This window comes from Haliotis cracherodii, unplaced genomic scaffold, assembly GCF_022045235.1.
Source record: "Haliotis cracherodii isolate W230 unplaced genomic scaffold, xgHalCrac1.p SCAF_5, whole genome shotgun sequence".
In the NCBI taxonomy this organism is placed as follows: domain Eukaryota; kingdom Metazoa; phylum Mollusca; class Gastropoda; order Lepetellida; family Haliotidae; genus Haliotis; species Haliotis cracherodii.
The window spans coordinates 55,019,101-55,039,201 of record NW_027266308.1 but is presented as its reverse complement, the minus strand read 5'-3'; the positions used below and the strand labels follow the sequence as shown (position 1 = coordinate 55,039,201).

At 40.1% G+C, this 20,101-nt stretch overlaps 1 protein-coding gene across 5 annotated transcripts in view; it reads left to right on the top strand.

Annotated features, from left to right (window-relative positions):
* The window catches only part of LOC139444200 (protein stoned-B-like), a 141,919-nt gene that overhangs the window by 58,693 nt on the left and 63,125 nt on the right, over positions 1 to 20,101 (top strand). Inside the window, exons 1-2 of one of the 5 annotated variants that reach the window (XM_071225109.1) lie at positions 7,995 to 8,042; positions 14,997 to 15,029. The exons of 1 other annotated variant lie outside the window; for it this stretch is intronic. The gene's annotated coding sequence lies outside the window, so the exon portion shown is untranslated. Of the gene's footprint in view, positions 1 to 7,989; positions 8,043 to 14,996; positions 15,030 to 15,913; positions 16,089 to 20,101 lie in introns of those variants that run through there. 3 more of the 5 variants (XM_071225107.1, XM_071225112.1, XM_071225108.1) reach the window with 3 other exon arrangements.

The following is a 20,101-nucleotide window of genomic DNA, read 5'->3' as shown; positions in this document are numbered from 1 at the left end:
TTTTCCAGCTATAAGTTTGTTGTGTGTGCAAAAACATGTACAACATAATTATCTAGTTTGAACTGTCTGTGAAGAGAGGTCGTTGCAGATTATATGTTCTTCTTGTGTGGTCGGGTAGCCCAGTGGTTAATGTGATTACTTGTCATACTGAAGGTCTGGGTTTAATTCTCCTTATAGTCACACTTTATGAAACCCATTCATTGGATTCGACCTGTGAAGATCCAGGGTAGAATAGGTCTTCAGCAACCCATGCTTGGCATAAAAGGCGACTATGCTTGTCGTAAGAGGCGACTGACGGGATTTGTCAGTCAGTCAGTCAGGGTCGCTGACTTGGTTGATGCATGTCATCGATCACAATTACGAGGATCGATGCTCATGATGTCAATCACTGGATTGTCTGGTCCAGTCTCGATTACTTACAGACCGCCGTCACATAGCTGGAATATTGCTCAGTGCGGCAGTAAACAACAAACAAACAGACAGATAGACATTCCTTGGATTCCCTGTTGTGAGGTGGCTTTCTGAGCTGCTGACGAATGTCCTCCAGCCTCCCTGTCTGACTTGCCTCATCCAGTCTGGGGTAGAATGGGTGCCCAGTGACTGATGCTTGTCCGAAGAGGTGACCGCCTCCATGGTCTAGTGGTAGAGCATCCGCCCGGGGACCGGAAGGTCCAGGGTTTGATCCCTGGCAGTGTCATACCAAAAGACGTTAAAATATGGTACTTGTTGTTACCCTGTCTGGCGCTCAGCATTAAGGGGCTAAAACAAGGACTGGTTGGCTCGGAGGCAGTATACTGTGTCTGAGTGGGGTATTCATGTTAAACTGCGGCATGGTATCTCAGTGTGCTAGCACTATAAATCCGCATCAGTCCGGACTAGTACAAGCAGCCATACAAACACACACACGTCCATGCACGTCGCTATATAAGTGCAATAATCTTGGACGCGACGTTAAACCCCATTTCACCTCACCTCACCTAAGAGGTGACTAAAATGAATTTGGATCACTGGAATATTGCTGACCATGCATGACTGTTGTTGAACAACTTTCACACATGAAACGTTTGTGCTGGAATGTCAGTGTATTTGAATACGAATGGGCATTGTTAACATTTTGTCACCTCATGATTAATTGTATTGATATAACAGTGATTAGATCTTGCTGTCGTAATGGACTTTCCCAGTGAATGTGTAATGTATTGGGAGTAGTGACAGCAGATGGCTGATGTACAAGTTTAGATAACATCTGGTGAAATGTGTAATGCAATCTCATTAAAATCAGATCACGAAACAAAGATCTGAGGACATCCCATTATGGGTCACCTTTCATCCGACCAGTCAGAGCTTTCGCTTCCCAGATCAGGAAAGTAACAGTCAGGCTGTTTTCTAATCATGCAACTGTAGCAGGGTGTGGAGTCATCCCGCAGATGACATCCTTACCTTGTCAGCTTGCTGACTGGGTTAACCTCTTTTGTCATGTGGACAAGGCGTCCGACCTCTGATCAGAAGGTCCGTGGTTCGAATCCCATCATGGGACTCGGAAATTTTATGGCCGCTACACAACCTTGAACAGGTAAACACGGGGTATTCCGAAAAACAGTTACAGGCAGTATGACTGGTTCTGTCAAAATCATCATCTATCTCTCACTTCAATGGGAAAACTTTTCAAACAGAAGAGACTTTCCATTGCCCACGTACCACCATACAATCTCGGCCATCTATTAGACATTCTAGATTTTACTTTTGTTCACTTATCCAAATTTTGAATAGCAAATTTTGTCAAAATATTTTTGTCATACCGCTTGTTTGCTTTTCCAAGACTGTGTCATTAAAAACACAAATAGGAATATACTACTCAATTCAATAAGCAGGAATATAACTGAAGGTCGGATTAATAATTCATATGCAGTGTTCGAAATTAAGTGTGGTCCTCGAGGGTTGCTCCTATATTATTTGTTTCAAGAGACCCCCTCAATCTCTATCATTGAACATTAGGGCTGTGACAAGGCAAGATCACTGTGATTACAACTGTGTACCTCCATGAAGATCTGGCTTAGAATTGGTCTTCAGCAACCCAGGGGTGGTCACTTCAGACTGGACCCTGGGAGACCGGGGTTAGAAATGGTCTCCAGCAATGCATGCTGAAGAGGCAACTTATTCAAAGTTGGTTGGTCAGACTCGCCGACTTAGTTAATGCATGTCATCATTTCCCAATGGTGTAGATCAATGCTCATGGTGTCAATCACTGGATTTGTCTGGTCCAGACGTCCTTATTTTCAGACAGCCATCATATAGCTGGAATATTGCTGAGTATGGAGTTAAGCAACAAACAAACAATACAAGTGTATAAGATCTATGATAACATGGTTTGATTTTTTTACTTTACAGTTTATAATATAATGATTAAATTGATTCGTTATTCATTGAGTCAAAAGCCAGGGTTTTGTGTGTACTTACAAGTCCTCAATTTGCTTTAATTCTAAATGTGAGATAATGTGATCATTGGGATAATTTTATTTGATTTATCGATAGTGAAATTTCCAATCAATGACAGCCCCAGCAGAGAGGGATTTCAAGGGTTGTGGTGCATCTCCGACAACTGTAGGGACGTCTAGCCCATAGCACCACCATGGACAAAATTGGATTTGGCTCGTGTTAAAATTAAGATTGATATTTATCAACTGCACCAGTTCGTCACCAAAGAAAGTGTAGTGTCTATCGCTTCTAAGTTACATTAGAACGACGGAGACCTTTACTATGTAGCTGCCCTGTCTATTAATGCTGCCAGAATACAAATACATTGCCATTACTGAGGTAAAATGTCAACTTTATTCTGTCATATTTATGTATTAATTCTGTTGGAAGTAGAGGTCATCGTGGCCTATCAATTGTTGGATTAGCATCTCAGTTGAGAAGACATATTTAAGGCTGTCATATCTCTGTGTATCGGATTCTATCTGTGTTTCAGTTGTTTCTGAGTCAGGAATACATTGGCTATTCTGAACATGGGTTTCAACAAATAAAACTTGTTGGTCATTATACAGAATTATAGAGAAATTATTAAGCGACCATAACATGGTTTAAATCAGAGAAATCACTTGAATCTGTTCATCATGGAAGTAGATTCAATGATCCCAGAAACAGTGAATTAATTCTACTTCTGGAATCAACAGATTCAAGTGATTTCTCCATGAAGTATACTTTTTGAAAGTTTTCTTCTTTTTCGATATGTCAGACTAAAGAATCAATGAATATTGTATTCACTTTCTTAATACCAGGGGGACATTTTCCTAACCCAATTGAAAGGCAAGTGAGGTCTTTGTGAATGTCAGCTTTCTCAAAATATTCGATTTTGAGTGAACAGACTGTAATCAATATTTTTTAGAAGGGCTTCGTGTTCTTGATAACCTGGTGGAGATTTCATGGATTATGATCAAGTCTAGGGCTTCCAAATCCATATTGTTGAAATTGGCTTAGTATGAGAAAATGTGGAAAATCAGGAAGAATCATACTACTACCAGCGCACAGGTCACAAATCAGGCGAAGTTTAGCAACGTTGGTCCTGGAGAGTCCTTGGATGGGTGACCTGATGCTCCTGAGAGTTTCCATGGCTTCAGTCCTACCCCACACTGAAGCACATGTAGCACATGTGGTGTCTCCTTTGGCAAGTGACTTTGTTTGAAATGTGCCCACTTTCACCCAGCAGTGAATGGGTACCCGGTAGGATGAGATGGCAATGTGTTTCGTAACCTTCTAGCACCTCACAGGCACCTTGGTTTGTATACTCCCCAAGGAGCTGAGAAAGATTGTTGAAGGCACACTGATCCATTGACCTGGGTAGTAATAGTGAGCGCTTTGAGCAATTTAGTGCAATATAAATAGGCCTATTGTTATTATCTGTATCAGGGCGGTCGGGTAGCCCGGGTTCGATTCCCGACATGGGTACAATGTGTGAAGCCCATTTCTGGTGACCCCCGCCGTGATATTGCTGGAATATTGCTAAAAACGGCGTAAAACCACACTCACTCACTCACTCACTATTATCTGTATCATGGTTGGTATTGTGAAACTAATGAGGTTGTACTTAAAGTTTGGTTAGTTTTGAATCCATATCCATTGAATTGTTGGCCATTGTGCCTTTCCTTTAATTGCTGTACATTAAATTCAGGTTTTCCTTCAGGAGTGGTAGGGTAGTCCTAGTGGTCGACATGTTTGCTTGTGAAGCTGAAATTCAGAGTTTTATTCCCCACATGGGTACACAATCAGCATGTCAGGCTGTTTATCTATATCCCAGTGTAATATAGCTTCAATATTGTGAAATTTCTCACTCCCATGGATATTTCCCTGGGGAACAGATGGCTTGTGATCTAAGGAACTGCCACTTGCTGGTCATAGTTGCTTCCCTTGGCCATGACAGGATCTACTGGTAAGATCCTATATTAATATTGATAAGGGTGGGTTTGGTTTGCCAAAATACCCATGCTTGTGTGTTTCAACAACATGAAAACATGATATGTGTCAAGCATGATACATGTCAAACATGATACGTGTCAAACGGGATACGTGTCAAACGTGATATGTGTCAAACATGATACATGTCCCTTTGGAAGTTTGTCCCACCTGAACTTTCAATCAGTGATATGACTGAAGGCGGGATTTTGCTTTGACTTACAAAAAGACTTACTATAATTTACTTTAAATGTCCTTGCAGGCAATATGAGGGCCCTGCAAACCAATGAAATTGCATACTGTCGTTTTGATAATTACTTCAGAGCCTGGAATGAACCAATGATGATGTGGACAGTGGTCATGATTGATGGATGAAATGACAGACACACATAACTGCTCTTAAACCCTGACTGTAGGTATAAAAGATTAAGATGATGATGTAGTGTCACATACTTTTTATATGTTCATTAGTATAGGGGGCACGCACATGCATGCACACACATATATTTTCAGTTTTCGAAAATTAATAATGGAAGTCAAGGAATCCTTGTCATAGCCCTAATGTTAAAAGTTGCAGATTTCAGGAACTCAAGATTAAATACTGTAGGAGCTAACCTCAAGGATCCCAAGACCCCCCTTAATTTTGAAAACTGTTTTTTAATACAACATATACAGAGATGCAAATCAGCCTTAACAGTGCACTCAAGCACACGAGGGCAGGCAATCAGGACAGCTCTCTGTAAAACACCTAACCAAGGGACTTTTCTCTTTCGAAAATAGTGTTACGATCAATATAGTGATGGTTGACCAACAACAGATTGTTCTTAAATGTGATTGTTTGAAGGAAGTAATAATACACAGAAAATAGTAGGATGTGGGTTATAAACATTCAATGCAGATACGTGACTCTTAACATCGAGTGTCTGGATATACATCAATTATTGACAATAGAGATTCTTTCAAGAAATAGAATTGGGTATTTTTTAACTGAATCACCAGTAGATAGAGGAGAAAGTGTGTGGCTATTTCTGGCTTAGTTTATGAGACAAATACACACGTAATCATAATCTCTGCATATAAAACAATGCCGAGCAGAAGAGAAAATACAATTGAAATGGTAAATAGTCATGTCTAGTGGTGTTCTATCGCAAATTTCACATTTTCATTGAACAAGTTGTTATCAACTGTTCGTTCACCTGAAGCGATACAATGTAATTTTTGACTGCACTTAAAACTCAAAAAAATTTCTCCAAAATGCTGCATTCCTAAGTTAGGGTGGATATAATGCTTGGATGCCCACAATACTTAAAATAGCTGAGTGTGGCGTTAAACAACAAACAAACAAACAAGAAAATATGGTAGTCAGTTCCTGGTGAAAAGGGATGGGCAATTTACACAGTTTACAACCCTGAGCTCATTCAGTAGATACATCTGTGCGTCACACGTGTGTCGTACAAGATTGACCTTGTTTTATTTGTTTTGATTGGATAACAGTGACCTCTGTCACACCGGAACAACTTTTTTCATTCATTAAAAAAACACGAGACGTCATTCACTTTTACAACTACATGGCAGAAGTAGTCTAGCTCATGAAAGCAAGAGACATTTACATGCACTTAACTAAACCAGACAAACCTCACGCATCAAATTCACTTTGCAGTCTACATTAGTTAAGCATAGAGCTACTACAGACATTATATAATCGAGCTATATCCATTTGCAATGTCTGACTGCCGATAGAACGAGGGTCATTATGAGCATGACGCACCCGACCACCTTCGCAACTTTCAATTTGATTTAATGTAAAAGGTTAAGCATGGTCAAATGAAGTCAAGCCTTTCAAGCACATTTTGGAGTAAATGTGCCTACATGAACACAGTGATGTCCTGTCCACTGCTATTATCATTCACCTGAAGGAGTAAAATATCAAGTTGACATTCATAAACGAATCTGTGAGGACTAGGTCCACTACACAGAATTGTTTCTTGGCATAATTTTAGTGTTAGTATATGGAATTCTTAGATGATCTAGTGGATGACAACTTAGGCTGATAAAACATGTGTGAGTGAGTGACTGCTTTTAGCAATACTCCAGCAATATCATGGCGGGGGTCACCAGACATCTGCTTCACATATTGTACCCATGACGGGATTCGAACCCAGGTCTTAGGCATGATGAGCGAACACTTTCACCACAAGGCTACCCAACCCCCCTAGAACATAAGTTCTTATGTGTACCACTTCTAAATGGCTATCAAGTATAATATATTTGAAGTGATGTTAACCACTCATGACTTACTCACTGAAGTTAGAAACAGGTATGTTATGTGTTAAGTCTTCAAGATAAGGTTACGGGGCGGTCGGGCTACCCAAATATATTATACTTGATAGCCATTTAGAAGTGGTACACATAAGAACTTATGTTCTAGGGGGGTTGGGTAGCCTTGTGGTTAAAGCGTGCGCTCGTCACGCCGAAGACCTGGGTTCAATTCCGGGCATGGGTACAATGTGTGAAGCCCATTTCTGGTGTCCCCGGCCGTGATATTGCTGGAATATTGCTTAAAGCGGCGTAAAACCATACTCACTCACTCACTCAAGATAATGTTACATTCTTTATTTCAAATCAGTTTTACATAAATGTCAAGACTTGAACTGAAACTATTTAGTCAGACACACTGTATAAACAATGAACAGCTTCCAACAGGTAGCCAATTTCTAGTTTGTTGCCTTGTTTGGAATGATTTCATTTTTAAATAACAAGCAGGCAGTACAGGAATTCATTTCAGCTGAACCACAAGAACATCGTGTGTTAAGTGTTATTTATTTTTTAAAATCACAAATGCATTTCCTGCCCAGCATTTGTAAAAATCTAATTACAGACTTGAGTCTCAAAATAGAATTATTTTGTTGATGTAGCTGAACTGATTGAATACTGAAACCCATAGTAAACCGAACCCTTGGTGAACTGCAGATCAAGACAAAAATACCTCAGATGAAATTGATTTTGTGTCTTGGTGTTGTTCATTTTCCAAGATAATTACATGAACCCTGGCCTGATGCTCATGTCCAATATTTTTACCCTATAGATACATGCAGACGAAGTATATTTCATGCAGACAACCAGAACATTTTTAAGGTGTACTTGGGTTGACGAAAATGCCAATTTCAGGCAAATTAACCCAGTCAATCACTTGCAGCAGGAGATATGTGTGATAGGAAAATCTATGAAATATTGAACTTGCTGTAGGGCCTGACATAGATATGGGATCAAGGGACTCCGCTACCATGCCAGTGATTACGAGGATTGAGCCCAGGGCTGACATCTTGACAGCGGCTGGTGGAATTGTGGACAAAGGGAGATAACTGTTGCTGACTGTGCGATCATTGATTTTATGAAGACATCGTATAGGTTTGAGTGATTCTGTTCCTGTAAGCGCTGGATTACTGCCCTTTACCTATATATTGCAACATGATGCAGTTGAAGAATTTTGGAATTTGATATTTATTATCATATTGGTAATAATCTGTTCATTTCTTGCAGATTGAGATGCTCGAGATTAGTTGCTGAAAGACGATCATGCTGGTTTTATGTAGGTGAGGTTATAGTCTTTTCAGTTCTTTTGTTGTTGTTACACAAAACCAGTGTAGGTTATTGTACAGTTGTTTAAATCATTAGCTATTTTGTTCTACTGTGTGGTTTGTCCAGGGTCAGAAATAGACAGAAAATGATTTTTGTTGGCTCTTTGTAGTACAGAAGCTTTATTAAGATCTTTTGACACAGTGTGACATTCAAAAGAGAATGAGTTTATCATAAAAAGGGTGTCATTAACGTTTACCCTGCTATCTTTAAAGGTTATGTATGTTGTAGAAACACATACACTTCAGAGAAACAATTCCAGCAATTCACAAATACTAATGGATTTGTTTATGTCACTATTTTAATTCATGCTGAAATGAATTTCGTTCAAAGGAGAACTTGGCTCAGGTTCCTGCTCATTGGCAATCTTAATTCGATTTAAGTCATTTAAAACAGACTTTGTAAACTCAGAGATCAACATCAATCCAGGGTTTCAATGGTTACCGAAATTAACAGAGACCTTGTCTGAGATTTTAACACATATCACAAATTACAACACCTAGGGTTCTTCTGGAAAAGGGTAAGAAATCTTCAGGAGATATATAAGTATTTAAGTTGTCTTCACTCTGATTCGATACCAAAACTTTCGTGTATGATTTGGGGCGGTGGGGTAGCCTTGTGGTTAAAGCGTTTGCTCGTCACGCCCAAGGCCCATTCCCCACATGGGTACAACGTGTGAAGTCCATTTCTGGTGTTCCCCGCCATGATATTGCTGGAATATTGCTAAAAGCGGCATAAAACCATACTCACTCACTAACTCACTCATGTGTTATTAATAATGAATTAATAATAGGAGCGATAAGAAGTGGTTGTTTATATCTGATAGTGCTTATTCTAGGTGTCTCTGTTAAGTGGAGAGTCTTCTAATATCAAGTGAGAGAGTGATCATGTGTGAGTGAGAATAGTGTTATGCCGGTTCTAGCCCTATTATAACCAGCAATGTCATTGGTGAGGATACCAGAAATGGGCTTCACACATGGTATACATGTGTGAGAATAAAATCTGGGCCTTTGGTGTAGTGAGCAAATACTTTAACCTCTAGGCTCCCTCCCTTTTTTATTATCTTTGAAAAACAAATATCGGTGTAATGGTTTTTCCTCGTTTTAAAGAATGCATTGTTATAAGGAGAACTATCAGACCCAAGTGGAAAATTTACATATTTTGTATTTCTAAATGTTAAGACAAAGTTATATCTTATAGAAACATTGCTATAGTTTTTGCCAGGTTAGCAGGTATTATGAATGTATGTGGTGGACAAGTGCCAGACGTCCATCGAAAAAAACCATACAGTAGTTGTTTTGCAGATTGATGAATTGTTGGGCCAATTGATTTGGTCTGAAAAGGACAGATTTGGAATAACAAAATATTGCAAATGACAAGCAGCTGTTGACTTCCAACAAGGACACTTGGACAGAATTTGCTTGTCTGGGACAGGCTAACATTTTGTGGAAGCCCCGCTCCTGTGTTTGAGAGGCCATCATCTGTAGATGAAAGACAGTTACCAGGGTCTGACTGATTAGAGCCAATTCACATGACTTTATAGATTATTCACTCATTCACTGCCACAGTCTGGTGGCTCTGTTGTCTATGATAGTGCTACAGTAGATTTCAATATATTGATGTGTCTCCTCTACTTTAAACTGATCTTGAAGAAAATGGGATATCCATGTATCAGTAAGATGATCAATATTTTGTCCCGGGATTGTATAATTGCGTGTGTGCAAAAAGTTCTGGCACAGTGTATACACATATCATATCATAACATGCTTGTACTAGTCTGGACTAATGACGCTTTTGTAGTGCTGGTCCACTTAGATACATTGCCACAGCTTTACATGGATCCTACACTCGGACACATTAATCACACTCTGAGTCGACCAGTCCTTCTTTTATCCCCTAATGGCTGAAGTTTCATCTTTCAACATATTTTGGAATGAACCACCAACCGCCCGCTCTACTGCCAGACGTTTTTATCCACTGGACCAAGAGGCAGTCCATATTTGTAGACTCAGGCTTTGGTTTGTTTGTATTGTTTCTTGTTTATTACCGCACTCAGCAATATTCCAGCTTTATGACAGTGGTCTGTAAATAATCAAGTCTGGACTAGACAATCCAGTGATTGATATCATGAGCATCGATCCACGCATTTGGGATACAATGACATGCATCCACCAAGTCAGTGAGCCTGACCTCCCAATCCCGTTAGTCGCCTCTTATGACAAGCATAGTCGCCTTTTATGGCAAGCATGGGTTGCTGAAGACCTATTCTACCCCGGATCTTCACAGGTACTCAGGCTTTGGACGAATGGCTGAAGAACCAGACTATGTACATAGTAACCGTGTTTGAAATTAAGGGGGACCCTGGGGTCCTCTGATGTTAGATCAACATAACTTTCCTCATGAAGAAGGTGAGGTGCCATGTGACTGACAGACTGTTCAAAGTGGCGTTAAACCCAACTCACTCACTCTATCACTCAGTAATCACTGAAGCTCCAACTAAAACATACTTTGAAGCTTCAGTTGATAAAATGAGAAATTGTTTCCACATTCTTCGATCAGAGAATAGTATTGAATATTGTACACACACAAAATACATGCTATAATAAAAATTTATCTTACCTTGCATTAAGATACCTATTTCTAATTGGTTACACATTGGACAATTTCTTCCCTTCTACCCCGCTGAAAGACAAGGTACAGATTTCATATACCCCTCTGGAAAAGACATTCTTACCACTGCAAATATAATATGATTGTATTATCTCGAAATTGAACACCTGTCAAATGCAGTTTAGCAAATGTAACTCAACATACCTGATTGTAATGCAAGGGTGGTAACTCCGAATGGGCTTTTGTCGTCTGCTACATGTCAAGGAATTCCATGAAACAGTTCGCTGGCCATACTGATGAAAACATAAGGTTGATAAGAAAGATTTGTTGTCATTTGGACCCTTGGGGTATATAGTGTGATGTACCCTTTATGCAAACCTGTATCACATCATACACATCTTATGATCCTCTCAACAATTAATAGTATCCTCATTTTTGGTACATTTCATTTGGCAGCAAAACATGACTTACAAATACAATACTCAAATTGCATGTGTTGACTTGTTATGGCCCTTATATCGAACATAGCCAATTAGTCATTGAAGGCTATATAACATCATGACTTGGGTGGCCCAGTCGTGAGAGGTACCACAATTCACCATGCAGAGTTGCCCCCCTTGGGCACTTCAGAAACCTATGATCGTGGGTTCAAATCCCAGATCACCCCGATTATGTTTTTAGGTTTGTCAGCACCATACCCATACCCGTGGGTTTCATCAAAGTGGTAAACATTCAGATCAGCATCACTTCAGGCTTTCCTCCCACATTAGGCTGACACGCCGTGATATAACTGGAAAACTGTTTAACCGGTGCAAAAACCAACTCACTCACTAATGACTTTTAGTTACGACATGATTGTTTTCATAATTCCCATAATGATATTCCTTCAAAATTATTTTAACTGAATAAATATTTTGTCAGTAGATGTATTCCAATCTCTCTCATGCCAAATACAACATTATGCTAAGTAAATCTATTCCAATCATTAACACTAACATCTGAGGAAGTTTGCCTTGGGGATGCTTCTGCTTCCAAGGAACTATTAGTCCCATACTAATGGATCTGTTCATCACTGACTAAACCCCTGGAGATGCTTGCTCTAAGTACAAAGTGTACGGTTTGTGTCATCGTGATCATTTGTAAATATGGATTGCCTCGCCCACACTAAATTATTTGGACGCCATTTTGATATATCTGAAATATTGCAGATTGTACCATAAGGCAACATGCACTCATTTGTGGAAATTAAGATGGCCTCAGATTTTATGTTATTTGCTGTTTGAAATAATAGAAGAAATTGTATTACTCTTACGATCAAGGTTTCTCTCGGTATGCATATTTCAGTGTTGGAAATTAAGGGGTGTCCTTGAGGATTTCTGCTGTAAGTATTTGAATCTAATGATCCCCAGTTCTCAGCTCTCAACATTATGACAAGGCACTTTCATTTTTCATACTATGTTTTGAACTCTGATATTGATATTGAAAAGGTATATCATGTTTGCTGCAAAGTATGGTAATGTAAAGCTGTTTAGAAGGATATTTTGGTCAGTCATGATGTCCAAATAGTTATCCCAGTGCAGTATTAAGCCTAGGTATCAATCTCTGACAAGGGCGGATCCAAAAAAGGGGGGTTCCACTGAAATGGGTCATATATTCATAATTTTACTTAAAAACCTAATCAACACCCCCCCCCACCCCCCCCCTCCCACCCTCTCTTTTTTCCCTGCCCTGATACAGCATTTGGGAAAAGCAGGGGTATACAGTTTGTGATCACATATTGACAAGTGTTTGATGAATAAAAGTAATCTGAAAAGCAGTGGGTAGAGCAATTAGACCTGCAGCGAACAGTAAATATACCCCAGGGTCCACTCCCACAAAACAATCTTAGTGCTATAACTATTGAAAAGTTCTTAAGATTGTGGTCTTTGGCTTCGGCTACAATGCATGGCCATCAACTTGCACAAAGCAATTGTAGGCTGAGGTAATTTTAAGCTGCAATCAAAATGTGCAGTTGGTTCAAACCAATCTAAAATAGCTACGATCATTGTAGTCCCTAAATATACTTGAAAATTGGAATGGCTGTATGAGAGAGTCTGTTTCAAATATACAATTTGCTTTATGTTCAAACATTTCAGTTTGTTAAAGGGACAGTACATCGACAGGTCTGGGTGTTTTTAAATCATGTATAAAATAATTTCCGAGTGTGACGTCACATGCCTGATTCAAGTCTCAAATCCAACAATAGAGCTCTGCACAGCGAAGCCAACAACGCAATCTCTGCGCAGAGTAAACTGGCTTCAGTCATGTTTTTATTAGAGGCAAATTAAAGTGAAAGTTTGTGTTTTTCGTACGGATGAGTTACAAAATACTCATTGGCAGCTTGTTTAGATTGGACACAAGGGTTTATCATAGCCTAGATTACGCTATAAATATGCTTTCGTCATATGAAGCCAATCACTCTCCTACCAAGGGTTCCTTGTTGACAGCCTAGTACCTCTGTCCATTGTGCATGTGTGTGTGTGTGCGTGCTTGTACTAGTCCATACTGATAATGAGTTTCTAGTGCTAGCCCAATGAGATGCCATGCCGCAGTTTAACATGAACACCCCACTCAGATTCAGTATACTGCCTCCGAGCCGACCAGTCCTTGTTTTAGCCCCTTAGTGCCGAGCACCAGGCTTTTGGTATGACGCAGCTGGGAGTCAAACCCCCAATCTTCTGCTCTTTTGACAGATGTTCCTTTTGTGTATTTCTCCTGTATTGCTGTTATCGATGTCTGAACAGCTAGCTAACGATACGGTCACTTTGATGTATAAAGCTATGTTGTCATGCACTTTACTGTCGCAGTTGTAGTAGTATGTCTATATAATTATGCAAAACAATGTTACAGTGCACCGAAAAGCTTGCATTAGACCTGTCTGGTCTTATTTCAAAATATGTGTGTTTGTTTACAAACAAGAGCAAAGTCTGGTCATGTGATAAGCCTATGCCCACAGTGTTACTACTGGTGCAGAAAATTCTCCTGCAGAATAAGGCGAGCATAGCCAAGAAGCTCGAGGGTTATCGGCTATTGTTTACAAACAATGTTTCAGAACGGTCGACATCCTGTCTCTATAAACTGTTGATTAAAATCAGAGTTTCAAAAACACAAAGAAAAGATTCATGTCACAAATTTTGAACAATTGAGCCTATAACCATACGAGACTTTGCATCTACATGAACTCCACTATCGTGAATAAGTCACAAAAGTGCTATATTTCTCAATTTAGATGTTTATCGCAGGTATGAGCCCATGAGACATGTGGCACCCCTGGGGCGCCACATACACACATAAAGTCGCCTGGAACAGCATATTTACGCAGAAAGTTTGCTATATAAGGTTAAGTCACTGGTTTATAATTCACCAATAGACAAGACCCAAGGGGATAAAGTATGTTGAATACCCCACAAGAGAATATCAATGCCTAAAATGAATGATAACATGTGAGAAAATACTCAATATACCTAATATTATTGATAACATGTGAGTAAATACTCATTGGGTTAACGACCTGTAAAGAATAGGTCTTCAGCAACCCATGCTTGCCATAAAAGGCGACTATGCTTGTCGTAAGAGGCAACTAACGGGATCGGGTGGTCAAGCTCGCTGACTTGGTTAGTGCATGTCATCGTATCCCAATTGCGTGAATCGATGCTAATGATGTCAATCACTGGATTGTGTGGTCCAGACTGGATTATTTACAGACTGCCCCCATATAGCTGGAATATTGCTGAGTGTGGCGTTGAACAACAAATCAATGGCTTAGAACATTATCCGGAGCACAGATTGTAACAGATTTCAATACAGTATGATACATGACAATTTGGACTCGAAGGCCTCAGGATATGTCAAACATATCATACTCATTTTTCATTGAATTACCAGGATTATATTTACACTGTCCATTAAGAACAGTGAATGAGCTCATGTTTTCATGCACACTTTTAGACAATAGTATTTCCATCTACAGGACACTATGTTTATAACGAACACGCTTTTAATGAACTGACGGGTATAACAAACTTATTTCTTGGTCCTTGCCATTTGCTGTATGGATGTATATATCTTATGATGAACTGCGGTTATAACAAACTGAAATTAGTGGTCCCTTTGAGGTTGTTATTAGCGTAGTTTATTGTATGTTCACATTATTGTTAGATTCCAAAGTTAACCTCATTATTTACTTGAGTAAGTTGAATGTGTTTCCAGTCACATTTCAAATCAGGTTACATCTGACATTTTTAATCATGTTTTATTCAAAGGAAAATACAGAACAGTCGTTGGCCAGAGTGGGGGTGAGTGTTTGTTCATCTGTATCACATGAAAATGATAAGAAAAGATGTTTTCAACATCAGCTGTTTGTAAGGATACTTAATATGAACTATTAGATCTTTACTATTTTACTATTATTATCCTGAAAGATAACTTCACACTATAAGAATAAGACTCATCATCATCATCAACCACCAGGGCATGGCATTTGATGACTTGAATTTCATTACTCCAGCCAAGTCAGTGGTTGGTTGATTTTCATTGATTGCATGTAGAGGTCAGTTTCACAACCAAGGAAACTCCTATACATTATCGTATTGACAGCCCACGGTAGATAGATCCATAGTTTCAGAGCTACATGTCATGCTTCTAAATCCTTCCTCTGTTACTCTATAATGGCTATTGACATGTTGTTGCTCGACTTGAGAAGAACAATAGCCTGATTATCGGAGTTGACTTTTTTGTGGCTGTGCCAATAGTCTGACAGGGCGATGGGACCTAGCCTGGCCCCGTGTTCTTCCCAGCAAGGTCACATACCCACTACGTCTGTATTCACAAGCTAGTCAGCAACCATTAATTATTGATCTATGTTTCTGCCATTCCAACCCAACAATGTAAATTCATTGCTGTTGAATGATGAACATTTGTGCGGTTCCTGCACAGTACCACCTAACCATTATTGCAAACCTTTGTTCCGGGAGGGGGGACCAATAAGGGTTTGCCCAATACCCCGACCCCTTTCTTTGGGGGTATCTTCTTGATAATAGATCATTGGCTTTGTGTCGCCATGGCAACCAGAGCCGAGAGTTGAGGCAAAGAGGATCAATGAATTGATTTCCTCGAATTGCAGATGTAGAACGTTTCCCGAGAGCTGCTGTCGGGTGTATTAGGTCCCAACAACACTTCTGCTCATCAGAGGAAGAAGAGCTGGGAGTTGTGTTTTCAGCCAGTGCCTCTGGCGTCGCTCGTCTGAGTCGCAGAACTAATAACCCTCACTGCGACAGGGTCGTTACAGCGTTTTTGTCATTACAGTGTATGGGATTCATCTCTCAAGTGTCGATAGGACGCTATGGAGAATCCAGGTAACCTCTTTGTGATTTGGACAAGTTCATGCTTTTGGGGGTCAAAACTGGTGAATATTCATGTTGTGTTTGTGTACTCATGCATGGTTGATTCCTTCGCTTTTCTTAAGTGAACTGAGGTTTACCGCTCCATCCAAAGATGGAGATGGACTACTTGTCTGAATCATTGAATCATCTGTCTGGTTTTGTCTCAGGTCATAGCAATGCAAAAAAGTTGCAGGACATGATTCATTAACATCATACATAGTCACTTTGATTTTAAGTCTCTTTTGCAAATTATTCTTCTTTATAAATTCATACAGGATGATAAAATCGGCACTGATACGAACTGGTCAGACTGAATGCTCACAATCTTCCATGTCATGTCAATTACATCATGTTAAATTCTGCTGAATAATGTTTTGTAGGATAACAGGTCAGGGTGAACTGCTTTGTTAGCATTGTTCATTCAATATGTGTGATATACAGCAAAAGAAACATGATATGAACATGGCTATGTAATATTAACATTCAATCAGACTAATTGATAAAAAAGAAATGTATGCTGGTAATACTGAAGACACTGGGTTGAATAGGAGCACACTAAGCATAGGTTGTGGTAAAAATATTCACTTATACTGGAGACATATCAGAACACAGTGATGGTTGGGTGGTTGGTCGGTTGGTTAAAATATTCACTTGTCACACTGGAGACATTTTAGAACGCAGTGATGGGTGGTTTGTTAAAATATTCACTTATACTGGTGACATATCAGAATGCAGTGATGGGTGGTAGGTTAAAACATTCACTTGTCACACTGGAGACATATCAGACCACAGTGATGGGTGGTTGGTTAAAACATTCACTTTTACTGGTGACATATCTGAACACAGTCATGGGTGGTTGGTTAAAACATTCACTTGTCACACTTGAGACATATCCGAACCCAGTGATGGGTGGTTGGTTTAAACATTCACTTATACTGGTGACATATCAGACCACAGTGATGGGTGGTTGGTTAAAACATTCACTTGTCACACTGGAGACATATCAGAACACTGTGATGGGTGGTTGGTTGAAACATTCACTTGTCACACTGGAGACATATCAGAACCCAGTGATGGGTGGTTGGTTGAAACATTCACTTGTCACACTGGAGACATATCAGAACACTGTGATGGGTGGTTGGTTAAAACATTCACTTGTCACACTGGAGACATATCAGAACACTGTGATGGGTGGTTGGTTTAAACATTCACTTATACTGGAGACATGTCAGACCACAGTGATGGGTGGTTGCTTGAAACATTCACTTGTCACACTGGAGACATATCAGAACACAGTGATGGGTGGTTGGTTTAAACATTCACTTGTCACACTGGAGACACATCAGAACACAGTGATGGGTGGTTGGTTAAAACATTCACTTATACTGGTGACATATCAGAACACAGTGATGGGTGGTTGGTTGAAACATTCACTTGTCACACTGGAGACATATCAGAACACTGTGATGGGTGGTTGGTTGAAACATTCACTTGTCACACTGGAGACATATCAGAACACTGTGATGGGTGGTTGGTTGAAACATTCACTTGTACTGGAGACATATCTGAACACTGTGATGGGTGGTTGGTTGAAACATTCACTTGTCACACTGGAGACATATCAGAACACTGTGATGGGTGGTTGGTTGAAACATTCACTTGTACTGGAGACATATCTGAACAAAGTGATGGGTGGTTGGTTGAAACATTCACTTGTCACACTGGAGACATATCAGAACACAGTGATGGGTGGTTGGTTGAAACATTCACTTATACTGGAGACATGTCAGACCACAGTGATGGGTGGTTGGTTAAAACATTCACTTCTCACACTGGAGACATATCAGAACCCAGTGATGGGTGGTTGGTTTAAACATTCACTTGTCACAATGGAGACATATCAGAACACGGTTATGGGTGGTTGGTTGAAACATTCACTTGTCACACTGGAGACATATCAGAACACGGTTATGGGTGGTAGGTTAAAACATTCACTTGTCACACTGGAGACACATCAGAACACAGTGATGGGTGGTTGGTTAAAACATTCACTTCTCACACTGGAGACATATCAGACCACAGTGATGGGTGGTTGGTTTAAACATTCACTTGTCACACTGGAGACATATCAGAACACAGTCATGGGTGGTTGGTTAAAACATTCACTTGTCACACTGGAGACATATCCGAACCCAGTGATGGGTGGTTGGTTTAAACATTCACTTATACTGGTGACATATCAGACCACAGTGATGGGTGGTTGGTTAAAACATTCACTTGTCACACTGGAGACATATCAGAACACTGTGATGGGTGGTTGGTTGAAACATTCACTTGTACTGGAGACATATCTGAACAAAGTGATGGGTGGTTGGTTGAAACATTCACTTGTCACACTGGAGACATATCAGAACACTGTGATGGGTGGTTGGTTGAAACATTCACTTATACTGGAGACATGTCAGACCACAGTGATGGGTGGTTGGTTAAAACATTCACTTGTCACACTGGAGACATATCAGAACCCAGTGATGGGTGGTTGGTTTAAACATTCACTTGTCACAATGGAGACATATCAGAACACGGTTATGGGTGGTTGGTTGAAACATTCACTTGTCACACTGGAGACATATCAGAACACGGTTATGGGTGGTAGGTTAAAACATTCACTTGTCACACTGGAGACACATCAGAACACAGTGATGGGTGGTTGGTTAAAACATTCACTTCTCACACTGGAGACATATCAGAACACTGTGATGGGTGGTTGGTTTAAACATTCACTTGTCACACTGGAGACATATCAGAACACAGTCATGGGTGGTTGGTTAAAACATTCACTTGTCACACTGGAGACATATCAGAACCCAGTGATGGGTGGTTGGTTTAAACATTCACTTATACTGGTGACATATCAGACCACAGTGATGGGTGGTTGGTTAAAACATTCACTTGTCACACTGGAGACATATCAGAACACTGTGATGGGTGGTTGGTTGAAACATTCACTTGTCACACTGGAGACATATCAGAACACAGTGATGGGTGGTTGGTTGAAACATTCACTTGTCACACTGGAGACATATCAGAACACTGTGATGGGTGGTTGGTTAAAACATTCACTTGTCACACTGGAGACATATCAGAACACTGTGATGGGTGGTTGGTTTAAACATTCACTTATACTGGAGACATGTCAGACCACAGTGATGGGTGGTTGGTTGAAACATTCACTTGTCACACTGGAGACATATCAGAACACAGTGATGGGTGGTTGGTTGAAACATTCACTTGTCACACTGGAGACACATCAGAACACAGTGATGGGTGGTTGGTTAAAACATTCACTTATACTGGTGACATATCAGAACACAGTGATGGGTGGTTGGTTAAAATATTCACTTGTCACACTGGATACATATCAGAACACTGTGATGGGTGGTTGGTTAAAACATTCACTTCTCACACTGGAGACATATCAGAACCCAGTGATGGGTGGTTGGTTTAAACATTCACTTGTCACAATGGAGACATATCAGAACACGGTTATGGGTGGTTGGTTGAAACATTCACTTGTCACACTGGAGACATATCAGAACACGGTTATGGGTGGTAGGTTAAAACATTCACTTGTCACACTGGAGACACATCAGAACACAGTGATGGGTGGTTGGTTAAAACATTCACTTCTCACACTGGAGACATATCAGAACACTGTGATGGGTGGTTGGTTTAAACATTCACTTGTCACACTGGAGACATATCAGAACACAGTCATGGGTGGTTGGTTAAAACATTCACTTGTCACACTGGAGACATATCAGAACCCAGTGATGGGTGGTTGGTTTAAACATTCACTTATACTGGTGACATATCAGACCACAGTGATGGGTGGTTGGTTAAAACATTCACTTGTCACACTGGAGACATATCAGAACACTGTGATGGGTGGTTGGTTGAAACATTCACTTGTCACACTGGAGACA